The sequence below is a fragment of the Sapajus apella genome, unplaced genomic scaffold (assembly GCF_009761245.1).
Source record: "Sapajus apella isolate SASKATOON/1434 unplaced genomic scaffold, GSC_monkey_1.0 scaffold26, whole genome shotgun sequence".
NCBI lineage: Eukaryota > Metazoa > Chordata > Mammalia > Primates > Cebidae > Sapajus > Sapajus apella.
Window position 1 is genome coordinate 6631330 of NW_022436966.1, and position 18599 is coordinate 6649928.

Genomic DNA, 18599 nt, shown 5'->3' on the forward strand with positions numbered 1-18599 from the left:
AATAAATAAATGAATGACTATACAAATATGGAAAGTGGATATCACATTCATCTTATAATGAGAAAACCAATTTGAGCACAGGAAAGTAACATGAGGAGAAAGGACCAAAAATGGCACTTGGGGTCAGACTATGGTGTTCATTCATTAAATATGAGTTAAGGTCCATGGATTTTATATGTTATGGGCAATGGGGAGACTATGTAGGCTTTAGGTCCAGGAAATGCCATGCTTTGGGGGGTTTAGTGGGTTTAGGCAGACCTTGGTTACATCATGGTTGGGAAGCAGAAAACCTGTAGGGAGCTCATTGATAAAGGAGAGAGAGAGTAGGTGTCCTTAGCACTAAACTTTAATCAACTTTACCTTCTTCTTACAACTTACAAATAATGAGCATGGGCTTGGGCATAACTCAGCCTTATGTTCAAATATTGGACATATCCTCTTAAATAATATAGATAGATAGATAACTTTCTATGTGCTAGACGTTCTATTTGTTACATATATTGAACTTTATAGCAATTTTATAAAGGAGATCCTGTCTCTTTTAACAACTTTATAAAAGAGCTGTGTTTTTAATCCTGTCTTTTCTTAACAAAAACTTTAAAAAGAAAACCCGCTGTTATTCTTACTCTACAGAGATCTTAAATGACTGGCCTATGATTCCTAGCTCAGATGGAGGTTTCCAGGGATAAAGTCCAGCCTCTACTATTTACCAGCAGATGCCATTTACCCCGGACATATTCAAATCTGGGGAACATATTCAAATCATAGCACCTGCTTTCAAAATACATCCACAATATATCCATTCCTTGCATCTTCATTGCCTCCACCCTGGTCTAAGGCACTATCCATGTTCACCTGGACAATAACAACTGCCTCTAGACCAATATCTCAATTTCTTTCCCTGCACAATCTATTCTTGACATAGCAGCCAAGGTAATCTTGTAGAAATTGTCATGAGTCACATCACCGCTTGCTGAAAATATTCCATCCTGACCTGTAACACTTGGTCTTCTTACTCCCTAGAATGTTCTTCTTTACATAACTGGGTTCAGTCTCAGCTACTGTTACCACCTTCAAGATGCTTTCCTCATGGAAGGCATTGATCACAGTGTCTAAAGAAGTCTCTCTGCTACGTACTTACTGTCACATCACACAGTTTTATTAAAAACATTAATCTCTACCTGAAAGTGTCTTCTGTGTTTGTCTGCTGACTTTTGTATGTCTGGATCTCACAACTAGAATTAAATTCCATAAGAGCAGTGGTCTTTCTTTGTCATCTTCTTTTTTTTTTCTTTACCTCTTTACACCCAATACCTAGAACAGTGTCTGGCATATAGTAGGTGCATTTGTTGAATGAATGAGACCCCGACTCTGCAACTTGCGTTTAATGTCAGATAAATAATTTGCCTGCCTAAGGTCTACTCTATGGGATGGTCATGGGATTGACACGATATGAAGCATGTGAAGTATATAACACGGTACTTTGCACATGTCAAAAGTTCTATCTATTTCTGTCCCTCTTTCAAATACATGGAAATCATATCTATGTGTTACCCCATTTTCTATAATTATTTATTTCACTGCTTGTTTCTGCTGTTGATAAGCATCCTCCTGCTCTACCAACACTTCCCCTCTGTGATGCTCCATTATGTTTCTTTTTATATTGTCTGAAACAGCAATGGGAAAAGAAGTGCTCCTGGGGTGGGTCATGTGATCACAAAAGCAGATTTTGCTAGTCAAAAGTGTCCAATAAAAATGGGAAGTTGCTTCCTAAATGTCTCTGAAAGTCTGTGGTTTAGTTCACAATATCTTAACAGATTAAGTTAATGCAAATAGCAGATGTATTTTGCAGCAACAAGACAAATGTTCAGCAGAATTAAAGTTATTCATGTGTAGTCACACTGGGAATATTTGCATGATATCTTGCTAATTGCTCCAAAATCTGACTTGTAGAAAATAAACAAATGGGAAAAAAATAAACCAGCAAAAATTATCCCCAGGCCTCTCTGGTTTCTCTTTTAAGCTCTCAATGTCTTTCTTCAACCACTCAATTTTTTGTTCTGAAAACCTGATGGCATTTCCCAGTCTCCCAAGCACTTTTTTGGACCCAGTACTTCTGTGGAGATGTTCATGGTTTTCCCCTAATAATGAGACATCTTTCAAAAGCACTTGATATGTTTTCTCACCCTGAGTCCTAGTGTCCTCCTCAGATTTCAACTCTGTCTTCTTAGGTTTCCTAACTAAAGGGTCATCTTGATAGGCTGTAGTACTTGAAAATAGTTTAAATTTGTCAAGTTTTTAAAAACTATTTCTGATGATATTTTGTCAACATCAACTAGGTATATTATTTTCTGAGCACTGTGATAACAAAATACCACAAGTTGGGTGACTTACAACAGAAATTGATTGTCTCAAAGTTCTGGAGGCTAGAGGTCTGAAACCAAGGCGGCAGCAGAGCTGTTTCCTTCTGAAAGCTCTAAGTGATGACCCCTGTTCAATGTATCTGTCTATGGATGGTTGGCAATCCTTGTGTATTAGCCTATTTTCACACTGCAACAAAGAATTACTTGCTGGGTAATTTATAAAGAAAAGAGGTTTAATTGACTCACAGTTCCACACGCTGTACAGGAAGCATGGCTGGGAGACCTCAGGAAACTTAGACTCATGGTGGAAGTGCAAAGGGGAAGTAAGCACATACTCACATGCAGCCAGAGAAACAAAGAGTGAAGAGGGAAGTGCAACATGCTTTTAAACAACCAGATCATGTGAGAACTCACTCACTATCACGAGAAAAGCAAGGGGGATATCTGCCCCCATGACCCAATCACCTCCCACCAGGTCCCTCCCCCCAACATTAGGAATTAAAATTCAACATGAGAATTGGGTGGGGACACAGAGCTAAACCATATCACCATGGCACTCTTTGACTTGTAGATATCCAACCTCTTCCTCTATCCTCACATGACATCTTCCCTGTGTCTCTGTGTCTTCATATGACTGATTTTTTAATAAGAATGCCAATTATATTGGGAATAGGGCCTACCTTACTCCAATGTGACCTCGTCTTAACTCATTAAATATGCAGTGATCTTACTTCCAAACAAGGTCACATTCTGAGGTACTGAGAGTTAAAGCCTTCAGCACATCATTTTAGGGGAAAAACAATTCAATTCATAATGCAAGAGGTATCCAAACTTTTATGAGCATACACACCCAAAATTAAAACATATTGTGCATATACCTCATTATGTCTGTGTGGTTATATGACAAATAAGTTAGTATATTACATATATAACATATATATATATAAAACACATAAGACACACATATATATAACACATAGGACACACACACATACATATATATCTATAACACCAGACCATGTATATAACACATATGTTATGTGTTATAGATATATATATGTTATATATGTAATACACTAACTTACCAATATGTCATATCCATTAAAAAGCAAACACAAAACTAGAAATTAAAAATGAGAAAAAAGAAATTAAAGGTGAAAATCCTCAGTTCCCTCCTTCCTAGTGGACTATCTTGTCCACCCTTTCTTCAGTGAACACTGTGCTGCTTGAATAACTGTGAAAGGGATACATGCAATGCTGTGAGGCAGAAAAAATCATGAAAGAGAGGAAAGAAAGATAACCAAACTTGAAAGATTTGGTTCTGAACAAAATTGAAGTTTGGGGTTAAATGTATGTGCGAAGTTTACGATTATCATCATTAAAATAATCCACCATTTAACTGGAAGTGGGAACGTTATTCTTAAAGAATCAGCATCAATGCATTCCACCCATTCGATTAGAATTCAGAAAAAGTAGGAGAATCTCATTCCCAGTGGCAGCAGTCCTTGCTCCTCCTCAGTTTCCCTTTTCCTCCAGGAAAAGGGATTTTTCACCAGTATTGTTTAATCATCATAAAAGATAGAAATCCAAATGTAAAAGCAAAAGTCCTGGGAGAACTTAGTTGTGCCTAGCCCAGAGGACTTGAGAAAACGACATCTTCTCTCAAAGTCTCAGCTTCCACATCCAGGAAACGGCCGGGAATACTTGCCTTATCAGGGTCCCCATGGATCAAACATGGCTCTGGACCAGGATACACCTTGAAAAGCAAAATGTGCTGCACAAAGACCACACTGTGGTTCCCTTCACCGAAGCCAGTTAATCCACTGACCCAGGCACTTACTTATCAGGATCCTAGGGCAGATCACACAACCACGTCAAACTTCCTCAGTTTCTCTATCTGTAAACTGGGACATTCCATTTCAGAAGGCTTTTATAAGAATAAAATGGAAGCATGTACAAATAAATACTTTATAACCAATAAAAGCACGCCTTGCTACAATACAGGAAGATTTTATTATCAGTTGATTGAGAATGTAAATGCAGCTTTCTAATTTATTAATATACTACATGAAAGAAAAAAATCAATCTTCAGCCTTGAGAGACCACAGAGGAACTTTATTAGTGTGTTACCCAAGCTCCAATTCAGAAACGAACTACAAGAGCTCAGTGTCTGGAAGTATTAATACTTTCAGCTCTGAGGGATAAACCAACATCTAAACTAAAGCATCCAAGTAAAACCTACATTCCAAATGTTCATGTTGTCACTACCTAACAAAATTTTAGAGAAAACTAGAGGAAAGTCTTTCTTGTCATGATTGCTTATTGTCTGTGAGTTCATGGCCTTGCTCCCCGTTCTCTATACGTCTTACTCATCTTCCTTGATCTTTTTTCTTCTGAGGTTTATGTTTTCGTTAAGAATTCAGGATAAAGAGGGGCTGAAATAGACCTGGGCCCTCCCCAGCCATCACTGTGTAAACAGCGGCTTCCTGTATTGGATGTCTAGAAGCCAGGCCTCAGCCGAGGACAGATGGGATTCTTCTTCCTTCTGAGAGCCCTGTTCACCCAGTTTCCCCAGCTCAACCCATACCTTTCTCTTGATCTCAAGTACCTCTTTGATTCCCCTTCTCTTCACTTCACATTCATCTCCAAGCTTTCTCCAAAGCAGTTCCTCTGGAATAATCTTGCCCATCCTCTGTTCTCTCAATTCCCGGAATCCCATGTCAACAGCCTCTCTTCCAATGTTTCAACATTTTTGGAAATTCCCATTTTTCCCATTCACCCTTCTGTAATCAAAGAAACATCTGGCAAGTCTTCTGTAGCCAATACAGGTACAGTCATGCATTGCTAAACAGTGGGGTGAGTTCTGAGAAATGCGCTGCTTGGCAATTTCATCTTTGTGTGAACATCAGAGTGACTTACACACACTTAGATGGTCTCGCCTGCTACACACCTAGGCTATGTGGCATAGCCTATTGCTCCTAGGCTACAACCCTATAGAGCGTGTACTAAATAGTGTGTGGAAATAGTAATATGATGATAAATATTTGTGGATCTAAACATAGCAAAGGTATGGTAAAAATACAATATCAAATATTAAACACCTGCATACAGCACTTACCATGAATGGAGCTTGCAGGACTGGAATTTGCTCTGGGTGAGCCTGTGAGTGAGTGGTGAGTGAATGTGAAAACCCAAGACATTACTGTACACTACTGTAGACCGTATAAACACCATATACTTCAAGTACACTAAATTCATAAAAATGGTTTTTGTTTCTTCAAAAATAATCTTAACTTATTGTAACTTTTTACCTTATAAACTTCTTAAATTTTTAGTATTTTGACTCTTTTGTCATAGCACTTAGTTTAAAACACAAACACTTTGCGCAGCTGTACAAAAATGTTTTCTTTTTTCATATCCTTTTCTATACATTTCTCTACTTTTTAAATCCTTTAATTTTTGTTAATTTTAATTTTTTTTTTGGTTAAAAACTAGAACATATACATACAAATTAGCCTAGGCCTACACAGGGTCAGGATCATCAATATCACTATCTTCCACCTCCATATCTTGTCCCACTGGAAGGTCTTCAGGGGCAATAACATGCATGAAGCATTATCTCCTGTAACAGTGCCTTCCACTAGAATACCTCCTGAGGGACCTGCCTGAGGCTTACAGTTCACTTAGATGTTTTTTAATCAATAGAAGGAGTTGACTCTAAAATAACACGAAAAATTATAAATACCATAAAACAGTGATATAATTGTTGATTATTATTAGGTACTGTATATAACTGTATGTGCTATGCTTTTTTTGCTTAACTCCCTAAACAGTTTAATAAATGCTTTATGAATGCTTACCTAAAATAAAGAAAATTGTTTCACAGCTTTTCCTTAACATTAATTTATTCTTTTACATTTTGTTTTTATAGAATGCCAAGCTTAGAGAAAAATCGCAAGAATAATACAAGAAATTCCTATATGTTCCTTATCCAGATTTACTAATCCATTATATTTATTATTTTTTGTTAGTTTCTTGTTATTTTTGTTGATGCATAATAGATGTATATGATTTTAGAGTACATGTGATAATTTAGTATATTCATATAATTTGTAATATCAAATCAGTGTATTTGACATGTCTGTCACTTTCAGATTTTATTTTTTCCTCATTCTAGAAACATTTTAATTATTATCTTCTAGCTATTTTGAAATGTTCAATAGATTATTGTAAACTACAGTCATCCTACTGATATATCTAATATTAAGTCTTATTTCTTCCATCAAACTACATATTTGTACTCATTAATCAATTTCTCTTCATATCCCCTCCCTGCCATCCTTCCTGGCTTCTGGTAACCATCAATCTACCCTTTACCTTCACAAGATCCACTTTTTTATCTCCCACATATGAGTGAAAACATGTGATATTTGTCTTTCCTTGCCTGGCTTATTTCACTTAGCATAATGACCTCCAGTTCCATCAATGTTGCTTCACAAGACAAGGTGTTTTTGTTTGTTTGTTTATTTGTTTGAGAAGGAATTTTGCTCTTGTAGCCCAGGCTGGAGCTCAGTGGTGCAATGTCAGCTCACCATGACCTCTGCCTCCTGGGTTCAAGCAATTCTCCTACTTCAGCCTCCCAAGTAGCTGGGATTACAGACACATGCCACCATGCCTAGCTAATTTTTTATATTTTTAGTAGAGATGGAGTTTCACTGTATCTTTTTTATGGCTGAATAATATTTCACTTTATATGTGTATGTACTACATTTTCTTTATCCATTCATCCATTGATGGGCACTTAGGTTGATTCTATATTTTGGCTATTGTGAAAAGTGTGGCAATAAACAGGAGTGCAGATAATCTTTCTGATATAATGATTTCCTTTCTTTTGGGTATATACTCAGTAGTGGAATTGTTGGGTCATGTGGTAACTCTATTTTCACTTTTTGAGGAGCCTCCATACTGTTCTCCGTAGTGGCTGTAGTAATTCACATCCCAGCCAACAGTGTAAGGGGTTCTCCCTCTCTCCACATCCTCTCCAGCATCTGTTATTACTACCTGTCTTTTTGATAAAAGTCACGTATATTCATGTTATCATGTTACTCATATTGATCTGTATTTCTCTTATGATTAACAATGCTGAGCATTTTTTTTTCTTTTTTAATTTAATTTTTTAAGTTCCAGATAGATATGCAGAATGTGCAGGTTTGTTACACTGGTATATGTGTGCCATGGTGGTTTCCCACATCTACAACCCGTCACCTAGGTTTTAAGCTCTGCATGCATTAGCTATTTGTCCTGATGTTCTCCCTCCCTTCATCCCTGACCCCCAACAGGCCCCAGTGTATGTTGTTCCCCTCCCTGTGCCCATGTATTCTAATTATTCAGTTCCCACTTGTGAGTGAGAATACACAATCTTTGGTTTTCTGTTCCTGTGTTAGTTTGCTGAGGATGATGGTTTCCAGCTTCATCCATGTTTCTGCAAAGTACGTGATCTCATTCCTTTGTTTGGCTGCAGAATATTCCATTGTGTATATGTATCACATTTTCTTTATCTAGTCTATCATTGATGGGCATTTCGGTTGTTTCCATGTTTTTGCTATTGTGAATAGTGCAGCAATAAATGTATGTGTGCATGTGTCTTTATGATAGAATGATTCATAATCTTTTGGGTATATACTCAGTCATGAGATTGCTGGGTCAAATGGTATTTCTGGTTCTAGTTCCTTGAAGAATTGCCACACTGTCTTCCACAATGGTTGAACTAACTTATATTCCCACCAACAGTGTAAAAGCATTCCTGTTTCTTCACAGGCTCACCTGAATCTGTTTTTCCTTCAGTTTTTAACAACTGCCATTCTGACTGGTGTGAGATGGTATCTCATTGTGGTTTTGATTTGTATTTTTCTAATGATCAGTGATGTTTAGCTTTTTTAAATATGTTTCTTGGCCACATAAATGTCTTCTTTTGAGAAGTGTCTCTTTATACCCTTTGCCCACTTTTTGATGAGGTTGCTTTTTTCTTATAAGTTTGTATAAGGTCCTTGTAAGTTCTGGATATTAGACATTTGTCAGATGGGTAGATTGCAAAAATTTTCTCCTATTCTGCCTCTTTACTTGATGACAGTTTCTTTTGCTGTGCAGAAGCTTTTTAGTTTAATTAGATCCCACTTGTCAATTTTAGCTTTTGTTGCAATTGCTTTTGACAATTTCATCATAAAATCTTTGCCCATGCCTATGTCCTGAATGGTATTGCCTAAGTTTTCTTCTAGGGTTTTGATGGTTTTGGGTTTTACATTTAAGTCTTTAATCCATCTTGAGTTAATTTTTGTATAAGATTTAAGGAAGGGGTTCAGTTTCAGTTTTCTGCATATGGCTAGACAGTTTTCCCAGCACCATTTATTAAATAGGAAATCCTTTACCCATTGCTTGCTTTTGTCAGGTTTGTGGAAGATCAGATGGTTGTAAATGTATGATATTATTTCTGAAGTCTCTATTCTGTTCCCTTGGTCTATATTTCTGTTTTGGTACCATTAACATACTGTTTTGGTAACTGTAGCCTTGTGGTATAGTTTGAAGTCAGGTAGCGTGATGCCTCCAGCTTTGTTCTTTTTGCTTAGAATTGTCTTGGCTACACAGGCTCTTTTTTGGTTTCATATGAATTTTAAAGTAGTTTTTTCTAATTCTGTGAAGAATGTCAGTGGTCATTTGATGGGAATAGCATTGAATCTATAAATTACTTTGGGCGGTATGGCCATTTTCACAATATTGATTCTTCCTAATCATGAGGATGGAATATTTTCCATTTGTTTGTGTCCCCTTTGATTTCCTTGAGCAGTGGTTTGTAGTTTGATGTTGAGCATTTTTTCATATGACTTTTTGCAATGTATACTTTTATTTGAGTTGCAGCACAGTGGGGTTCTTTACAACAGCATCACCACAAACACGTGGGTAATGCACTGCACTTTGACATTACCACAGCTACGACATCACAAGGCAGTAGGAGATTTTTCAGCACCATTATAATTTTATAGGACCACTGTTATATATACAGTCCATCCTTGACTGAAACATTGTTATTTGGCGCATGACTGTACAGGCTACAGCTACCTACCTCCAATCTAATCCTTTACTCTCCCAGTTCTTTATTTACTATACTTAGCTTCAATTTGCAGCTACTGCTGCCTGTTCCTATCTTAGCTTGATACTCACTCTGCTGTCTATATGTCCCTCCACACACTCATCTATAGAAACTACTCTCCATCTTAGAAGGCAGCTTAGAGTGTGGCAAATACAGTGACTACTCAGTTTTATTTCAGAGTAAGGAAGGGCCCAGGGCCTTGAATATAATAGTTGAGACTAAAATCCTAACCTTAGGAACAAAAGCCCTGTGTTTGTGGGCAAGCTATGTCCTTCTCTGAGGTTCTGTTTGCTCATCAGTAGAATGAGGACAACAACATCCACCTTATATCCACCTTGCGGGGTTTTTGTGAAGATTAAATTCAGTGAGATAAGATGTAAAGCTCCAGCTACAATGACAACATTCAGTTATGCCCACCCTCCCCTTGGCGACAGCACTGAATGCTGATCTACAAGCAGTGAGCTTTTCTGATGACAAAGATGGTATTAGCAAGACTTTAGGTTAGAGGTTCACAACTCTGGCTGCACAATTAATTCACCAAAAAAGCATTAAATAGTTCAATGCCCAAGCTACATCCCACACCAGTTAAGTCAGCCTCTCTCTCTCACATGGGACCCAAAAGAGAGAAGCTGAGGAGCCCTCAACTTGCTAATCTTGAGGAGGAGGAGGAAGGAAAAACCTGGCTCCAGAAGTGTTTATTTTAATACAGTTGCACTCTCAAAAAATACAAATTCCTTGTCCAAACACATTCCTTTCCCTTCAAGTGGTACATGTCTAAATGACCTGTTTTCAGTCACCAGATTTTATTGAATAAAGCTATCCATGGCCAACAGTGGACTTCAAGACAGTTCTTCTTTATAAGCCTTCATTGAAAACAAGCAGAATTCTGAGTAGAAACATTGACCAATGCCAGCTCACCCCACCCCAAAAAAATAAATACACACACATGGAAATCTAGAATGCAGTAGGAGGTAATGTTTTATTTTTCCTATAACATGGATAATAAGAAATCTCCCAGAATAAAAATTTCTACTAACCCAAATATGCAAAGCCTAACATGATATTTCAGAAGTCAAATCATGAAACCTAACACAACACAACTTACTTTTTCTTTCTAAACAAAACAAAACAGAAGCCCAAAATAGTGCTCTCGTAGGAAGCATAAATTGTATTTGTTAGAAGTAATAGCAATCTCTTTAGAAATATCCCCTAGGACTCACTTGAGTCTATTTTCTTAAGTGCTGGGTTTTTTAAGCTCTGTTGCATACCTCCCTCTTAGACATACTGAATTGAACAGTCTAAATTCTGAACACTTAATGGCACAATCTTGGTAAAGATGTACCTCTAAAATGAGTCACCTTTTCAGTCACTATTGCTATGAAAGTCCCTGGGGGAAAAAAAAATCATTCATGTATGCACTGGTCTTAATTTAGAATTTCCCATGTTGTTATACTTCCTGGTAGATTGATTATTGCTCAAATATTTTTATTTCTGACCCTCTTTCTCTACAGGATAAATATATTTTTCTGACTTTAGATTCAGCTATGTGACTTGCTTTGCCTGTGGGATGTTAACAGATATGATATAAACAAAGGCTTAAAATGTGTCTGCCTCTGTGCCTCTAGCATCAACATGAAAAGAGCTTAGACCAAGAATGAATGAACACATATGGAACAGACATGAACCCAACATGCAGCAAGAGCCTGGACTTAGCCAGATCTGCCATTTAAAGCAGGGGCAACTAGCCAAGTCCAGCCTAGATTAGCCAACTTTTATACAACCCACAATTGTGTGGGTGAGAATAAATGACTTTTATCTCAAGCCACTGTGTGTTTGGGATGGTTTGTTTTTCAGCAATAGCTGACTGGTATACACTGTAAGACTTGGTATTCAATAAAAGAAAATAATAAGCAAAAAGAATAAATAAAGTAAAACTGGTTTTGAGATTGATGTCTTATGGCCAATTAAAAATATATTTTTGAAGATAGTTGCTAAGGCAAAAGATTCATTTTATACTACAAAATAATCATGCTGTTGCAACTATCATTGAATATCTACTGTTTATACATCAAAGTAAAGTGAGTAATTATTTCTGTGAATAATTGTTTTAGACGGTGCCAAATTCACATCCATGAAGCTGAATGGAAAAATTGGCTACAGGTTCACTGTGGTATAAATATCAATTTTGATACTGGTTATAAAATAATAATCATTATAGCAATCATTCACTGAGCACTCACAACTTTACTGATACCATCTCAAACCTCTACACTAAGATAGTTGTGACTATATATGTCCATTTTAGAGATTAGAACGCTGAGGCTTACAATGTTGAAGTAACTTGTCCAGAGGTACCAAGCTAGAAAGCAACAAAGCTGGGATCTGTTCCACATGTGCCTGGCTCAAGAACTGAACTCTCACTACTGCCCCTCAGAGTTAAATGTGTAAGAGAATGATGCAAAAAGAATAAGGTCATAATAAATTAACAAGGTTCTTCCCCACTGACGGATATGTTACAACATAAATCTCTCTGACAAAATGTGGCTCTTCTGGTTCTTCTTATCTAGAGACCATCTTGAGTTACTGTCTCAGATGTAAATATTCAGTGCAATTGAACAACTATTGTCTTGGCCCTAATAGGCACTAGGCCTTATGCTCAGGCTTAGAATTACAGTTGAGTGTAGGATGCAGTTCCTTTTTTTCAGGATCTTTGAGTCTAGTAAATAATTGAAGTTTAAAAGATCCTAACCAAAAATCCCATTGTGAGCTCTATCATGTTCTAAATGCAGGGTGAACAGATGTTCTGACTAATGATTGCTGGGGTGGGAAGAGGGTGAGGGTTGGGGAGTTAGTTACATTTACTCACTGAGAATGCTCATTCCTTTCTGAAGGCAGCCAGCAGCCAAACAACAAGACAAATTCTAAATTAAAGGGGAGAGCAAGCTGTGCAAGACTGCTGATTAGAGTGAGAGGTGAAAGACAACGGCTGCACAAAACGCTGAGCTCCAGTCCGTGGTGCATGAGCCAGACGAACAGCACACTCAGGCCTGGTGGCTTCCATGAGAGTGTTGTCGGCCAATAAGCAATAAATTAAAGTGGGGGAAAGGACCATGGTTTTGTTGAGCTTTAGTAAACTTTCTCCTATATAAGAGGATTTAAAGTTTATTAAATCTAGATATTTTGCTTAAATAACAGAATTTTAATACAGTATTGTTATGATGCTACTATCCAGACAGGTCACAATTTTTGACTGCCCCAAGATTTTAGAGATCAAATTATAGCAGATCCAATCATAGGACTCTCTTTCACCAAATAATTTGACATTTTCCAGTCTCTCTTTTTTTCTTTCCAGTCAAAAGTCAGGCCTCATATGAGCTGCCCTCTACTCCACACCACTTAAAAAGAAAGAAAAAGGGGGTTGCCAAACCCATTTCATAAGTGGGAAGCTAAATGTCAAAAGGTATTTATCCAGGTGAGAAAGCAACCAGTGATACATAATTTTCCTTCACCAATCAGAAATAAACTGTTCCAATCCTAATTGTTTCATAAAGAATTACCATCAGAGTACATTGATGTAAACCTACAAAGAAATCGCAGACATAGTTATCAAATTATATATGTAATCAAATACTGTATCTTTTCAGGAGAAAGTCATATGTGTACTAAAATCCATTTTGTGCATAATTTTATTCTAATATGCCACATGTGGCATCATCCAGCAATATTGCTTGTTACTTTTTGTAAGTTATTTAGCCTATATGAACTTCAGCTTTCTTAACTAAAATAGGAATAGGAACCCTACTGAAAAAATTACTGTAAGGGTCAGAGATATGACACATAAGGTACTTTGCAAGACAGAGAAGAAAATCAATAAGTAGTAGCTATTATCTTTGTTATTATTGACACTGCTCCTATTTAAAATTCTGTTATTGCTTCCATATCTTAATTATTTTTGTCGTATGCTTTGATAAGACAAGCCTCCTTCTAAAAATAAAAGAGCAAAATGACTCTAATTATATATCGCCTTGCTATGGGTCATACTTCCTGTCAATTTCAAATGGGGACTCCCTTACCTCTGATGCTATTTTACAAGCTTAGCACCTTCTACCCCCCAGGTTTTGGGGGGTCTTACCAGAAACGAGGCACTTAATATCTGACTTTCTCAGATTTAGGATTTTCTGTTCACATAAGTTCATTTGCAAAGATGCTCAAACTCATTAGCAATCATGGAGATGCAAGTTAGGACCACAGTGTGATACCATTTATATACTAGATTGGCATAAGTTAAGACATGATATCAAAGATTGGAAGGTGTGGATTTATAGGAATTTTTATTCATATACATTGATGGTATGGAAGCAAACTGGTACAACTACTTTGGAAGAAAATGTGGCATTACAGTGTAAAATTGAATATTCATACACACTACAAGCCAGAGTAATACTTCAGAGAAACTTCTGCCCATGTTCCCCAGGAGACATGAACAAGAATAATCATAGAAGTCCTGTTCAAAGCAGCAGAAAACCAGGAAAAAACTCCTCAAATGCCCACCAGCAGAAGAATGGATAAACAAACTGTAGTATAGTCCCTTAATGGAAAATTATAGAGCAGGAAAAATAACTGGACTAGAATCCCACAAGCAACATGGATGAATCTCAAAAACAGAATATTGAGTAAGAATTGCAAGTCTCAGCAGACAACACAAGGTATACTGTATTTATAAACAATCAAAACAAAGCAGTACACTATGTGGAGGTGTGAATTGTATGTGTATGTGTAAATGGTTTATAATAAAGCAAGAAATCCTAAACACAAATTCATCCTCAGCCTGAGAGGAGGGGTGTGGGATATAAGAGGATTATATAAGCAATGCAATAATGTTTGTGGTTCTAAAATGGGGTGGTGACTTCACAGCTGTTTATTGTATTATTCTGCTTCATTACTTACATGTATGCTACATATATACTCACATCAAAGACTATAATAAAGGAAAGTTATCCAGAAATAATAGATTCATTAAAGGGCATGAAAAGAAGAGATTATTACATAAATCTCACAAGAAACACTGTAGATATTTCCGGTACTTTCCGAGTTTCCACTTACCCATTAATGTCTCCTGCTCTGATTCTTTTTTTTATTTGTTTTCATTTTCTAACTCATTGTATGTCTTTAATCGGCCTCTTCCCATTGGAGTAGTCTGCAGCATTCTAACCACTTACTAGTCCTATAAACTAAAGTAAGTAGAGTGAGATGGTAACTGTATCTCTTATGATTTTGCTAGTCACACATGTTTAACGTGTGCATTTTCTTTATAATGGAAGAGGCCATTTCTATCAGAACCACGGGGTTAATAGATTTCCTTCCTTTCCAATCTCCCACTCCCATACACTAACCAACCCCTCTGGGAAAAAAGCTTTTATCTTATCAGGGGCCTATGCTTTGAGGATAATGCAGCAATATTTTATTATTGCTGCTAATTTGTGCATGTGGCTATAGATGGAACAATAGGCAAAGAACATGGCTTTGTTCTATGCAGACACAAACCTACACTAACCAGTTAAGTGGCTTCTTTCCTTCAGCAGCTGCCTCCTCAGAGGTCTGGAAGAGCCTAGTCCCAACAGAAAGCCATTGGAAGAAATTGCTGCCCACTAAACAGAAGAGAAAACAAAGACAGCTCTGCAACTAGAACTGTTCAAGTGCGTGCTTTTCAAGAATATGGGAAGAGCCTTAGTCTCTCTAAGTTTAAAAAGGTGACAAATTGTTAACAATCATAATGCCTGGGCTTAAAACTGAGCCCAGAAATGGATTAAGTGGTCTGACATATACAAAAAATATTTTTTTCTGGCAAAATCTTTGTCTCAGCTACTCCTCCACTCATAGCAACTCTACCTCTTGCAATAAAAACTTGAAGTGGAGTGCTAATCCGTATTTATATTATCCTGTTATGTTGTGTTATGTTATGCTGAAAGCAACCCAATTTACTAATAGCTTGTTACTCTCTAGCTGCATTTCCCCCAGGCCTAATACCATTCAATTCCTTCTTAGGGTTGCTTTCTCCAAGGAATGCTGGACTGCCTTTAATACATTCAATTTCTAAAGCATTCCTTCAAATGTGTCCTTCCTTGGGAATGAAATAAATAGAGAACAACTACAACACAAAGTGAGCAGACAGTACAGAGTATATATTGTATCCCAGAGGTGTACAAATATAAAACCATTGACTAAAATGCCATGCACATGTTCATATGAGTCTGTTTGAAAACTCATTGATTGTTTCTTGACAGAGCCTACCTACTCTCACCATGAAGAATTTAAATAAATAAATAAGCTATCTTAGAGACACTGAATTAGTCAGGAAGGGCCAGGTTACGCTGCAGTGACAAATGAAACTACATAGTCCAGTGGGTTAAAACACAAAGGTTTATTTTTTGCTCTAACTACATATCCTACACAAGTGGGCTGAGAGCTCTCCTGCACACCACTGCACTCTGGAACCCAGATTTGCAGAGCCCATACCATTTGAAACGTCACAGACTGTTATGGCTGGAAAAAGAGGAAGTGGTAGAGGTTATTTGCATGTGGGCTCTTAAAACTTCCAAAGAGAAATGACACAAAAGTTCCTCTCACATTCCAGTAGTCAAAGCAATAGCAATTTCTAACATAAAGAAAGCAAGAAAATATACTACCAACTGTCTAGAAGTAGAAAAAGACAAATATTTGGTGGACAACAGACATTGACAGAGATCTTTTTAGGAATTTCCAGACATGTTATCCTACCAGGATGGAGGGTGGGCATGACATTTCAAAGTATGACTTTTTTTTTTTTTTTTTTTTTTTTTGTGATGAGACAGAGTCTCACTCTGTCGCCAGGTGCTAGGCTGGAGTGCAGTGGCACAATCTCGGCTCACTGCAACAACCGCCTCCTGGGTTCAAGCAATTCTCCTGCCTCTGCCTCCTGAGTAGCTGGGACTACAGGCACACGCCACCACGCCCAGCTAATTTTTGTATTTTTAGTAGAGGCGGGGTTTCACCACGTTGGCCAGGATGTTCTTGATCTCTTGACCTCGTGATCCACCCTCCTCGGTCTCCCAAAGTGCTGGGATTATAGGCTTGAGTCACCACGCCCGGCCAGTATGACTTTTAATGCTTACTAAAAAGCACCTACTTAATGCTAAAGTAATGAAGCATATGGGGATACTCACTCAATGAGAAATCAACTCTGGAGTTGATATCCTGAATGGATGGTTACTACTTCCACACCCCTAAGTAAGATTCTCAAAACAATTTAATGATGTGAGCCCAATGATGTGGGTAGTTTTAGATTTCTAGCTGGTAAACTTTTCATTTCTAATATTCAGACTAAAGTGAGCATTTTCAAAAGAAATGTTATCTTTTGAATTAACATGTAACAAAATGTCTCAAGCTATCGGTACAGAGCAAAATTATTCATTATTTTTAAGGGGCCAAGAAAAGAAAATGTAACTGGGAACTTTAAAAGATGAATGTGAAAAGCCAAAATGCTATAAATGTACTCTATATGCCAGAAACGCCTGAACTTTCCATTTTTACTAAATTACATCCAATGTAAGCACTTTTGGCCTTTTCCTTGCTTCCTCAAACTATGATATTCCAATCAAACTGTTTCAATATAAACTAAATCTTGATTCAATACTATTATCTCAACCAGAAGCTCATTTTAAAGCAATAAAACCTTTAATGAGATATATGTTCAATGGGTATGAATAGTGATATAGCTAAAAAGCTGCTTTCCCAGAAAAGGAAGATATATTTAATATATTATTCTAGCATCATCTTTACATTCCACTTGGCCAGGGAACTGGGGCCAATAGTCTATCTGAGCTCTCAAGGAGTGGGTAGCTCTGCCATGAATGTCCTCTTCTTCCTTCTTTTTTTGAATTCAACACTGGGATTTCGCAGAATAAAGTAAAAGTACTAGGTACCATGAAACACTATAATAACCTTCCCTTGTCATTGAAAGTAGGCAGAAGGAAGAGAGAAACAGGCTCCAGACAGTGAAAACTCTCTCCCGCATTATTACTGGGCAAGTGTCCTTGCTATAGGGCAGGGATCAGAAAATGTATTCTATAAAGGACCAAGTAGTTTATATTCTGCTTTTGCAGGCCATAAGATCTTTGTTGCAACTATTTGACTCTGTCAGTGTAGCATGAAAGATGCCATAAACTGTGTAAACAAATAGGCATGGTTGTGTTTCAATAACAAAGTGTTTATAAAACCTGGAAACTGATCATATTTGGTCCATGGGCTATAGTTTGCTGATCTCTGGCTCTAGAGAAGAAGTACAGCCTAGTGCTCAAATCCCAAATGTGACCATCAGTCTGACTCACTTCTCTTGTTCTTTTATGTATACACTACTTACTACCTCTTTTTGGTTTTTCTTTAATCAACTCTGTACCTCATCTCACTCTTCAAATATTTATCTCCTTTTATAACCATCATTGCCATTGAGTTCCATAAGTGAAATTTCAGGAAGAGGTATTTTTTCCCTTTATTGTCTAGAAATGGATGCATATTTACGTGAAAGTCCCATCAATGAGTATCACTCATTAGTTAATTATGTGTAGAGAGCTCTATGCTAGGTCCTGAGGGCAGTAAAAGAGGAAGTAGCAATCATCTTTTGCTTCAAGCAGGTCACACTTGCATTGGAAGTGTCATGAGAAGAAGTAGCTTTGCATTTGTTTTTTGACAGAAGCAAGAATATGTGTATAATCACTGGTGAAAGAAAAATAATGACAAATAGGTGTTCAGCGTTAGAAAGGTAATCCGGATGCTTTGAACTCAGAGCAACAGGAAAGCCCAAAGGCTGGAAGGTTACTAGAGTCTGGAGAGTGAGGATATTTGTATGGAGAAGGAAGCAAATCCATCAAACACGTTTAATGCATGAATTCATACAGACGTTTGCCCAGAAAAAGTATTCGTGTTAGAAAAATAAGAGAAAACTGAATTAAACAGATTTCTTTCCTATGGGATTTCTCAATGCTATTAAAATGTGTTGTAAATCTTTAAAAGAGAAGATATACCAAATTTCATCAATTTGAAAACTCATATTTGTT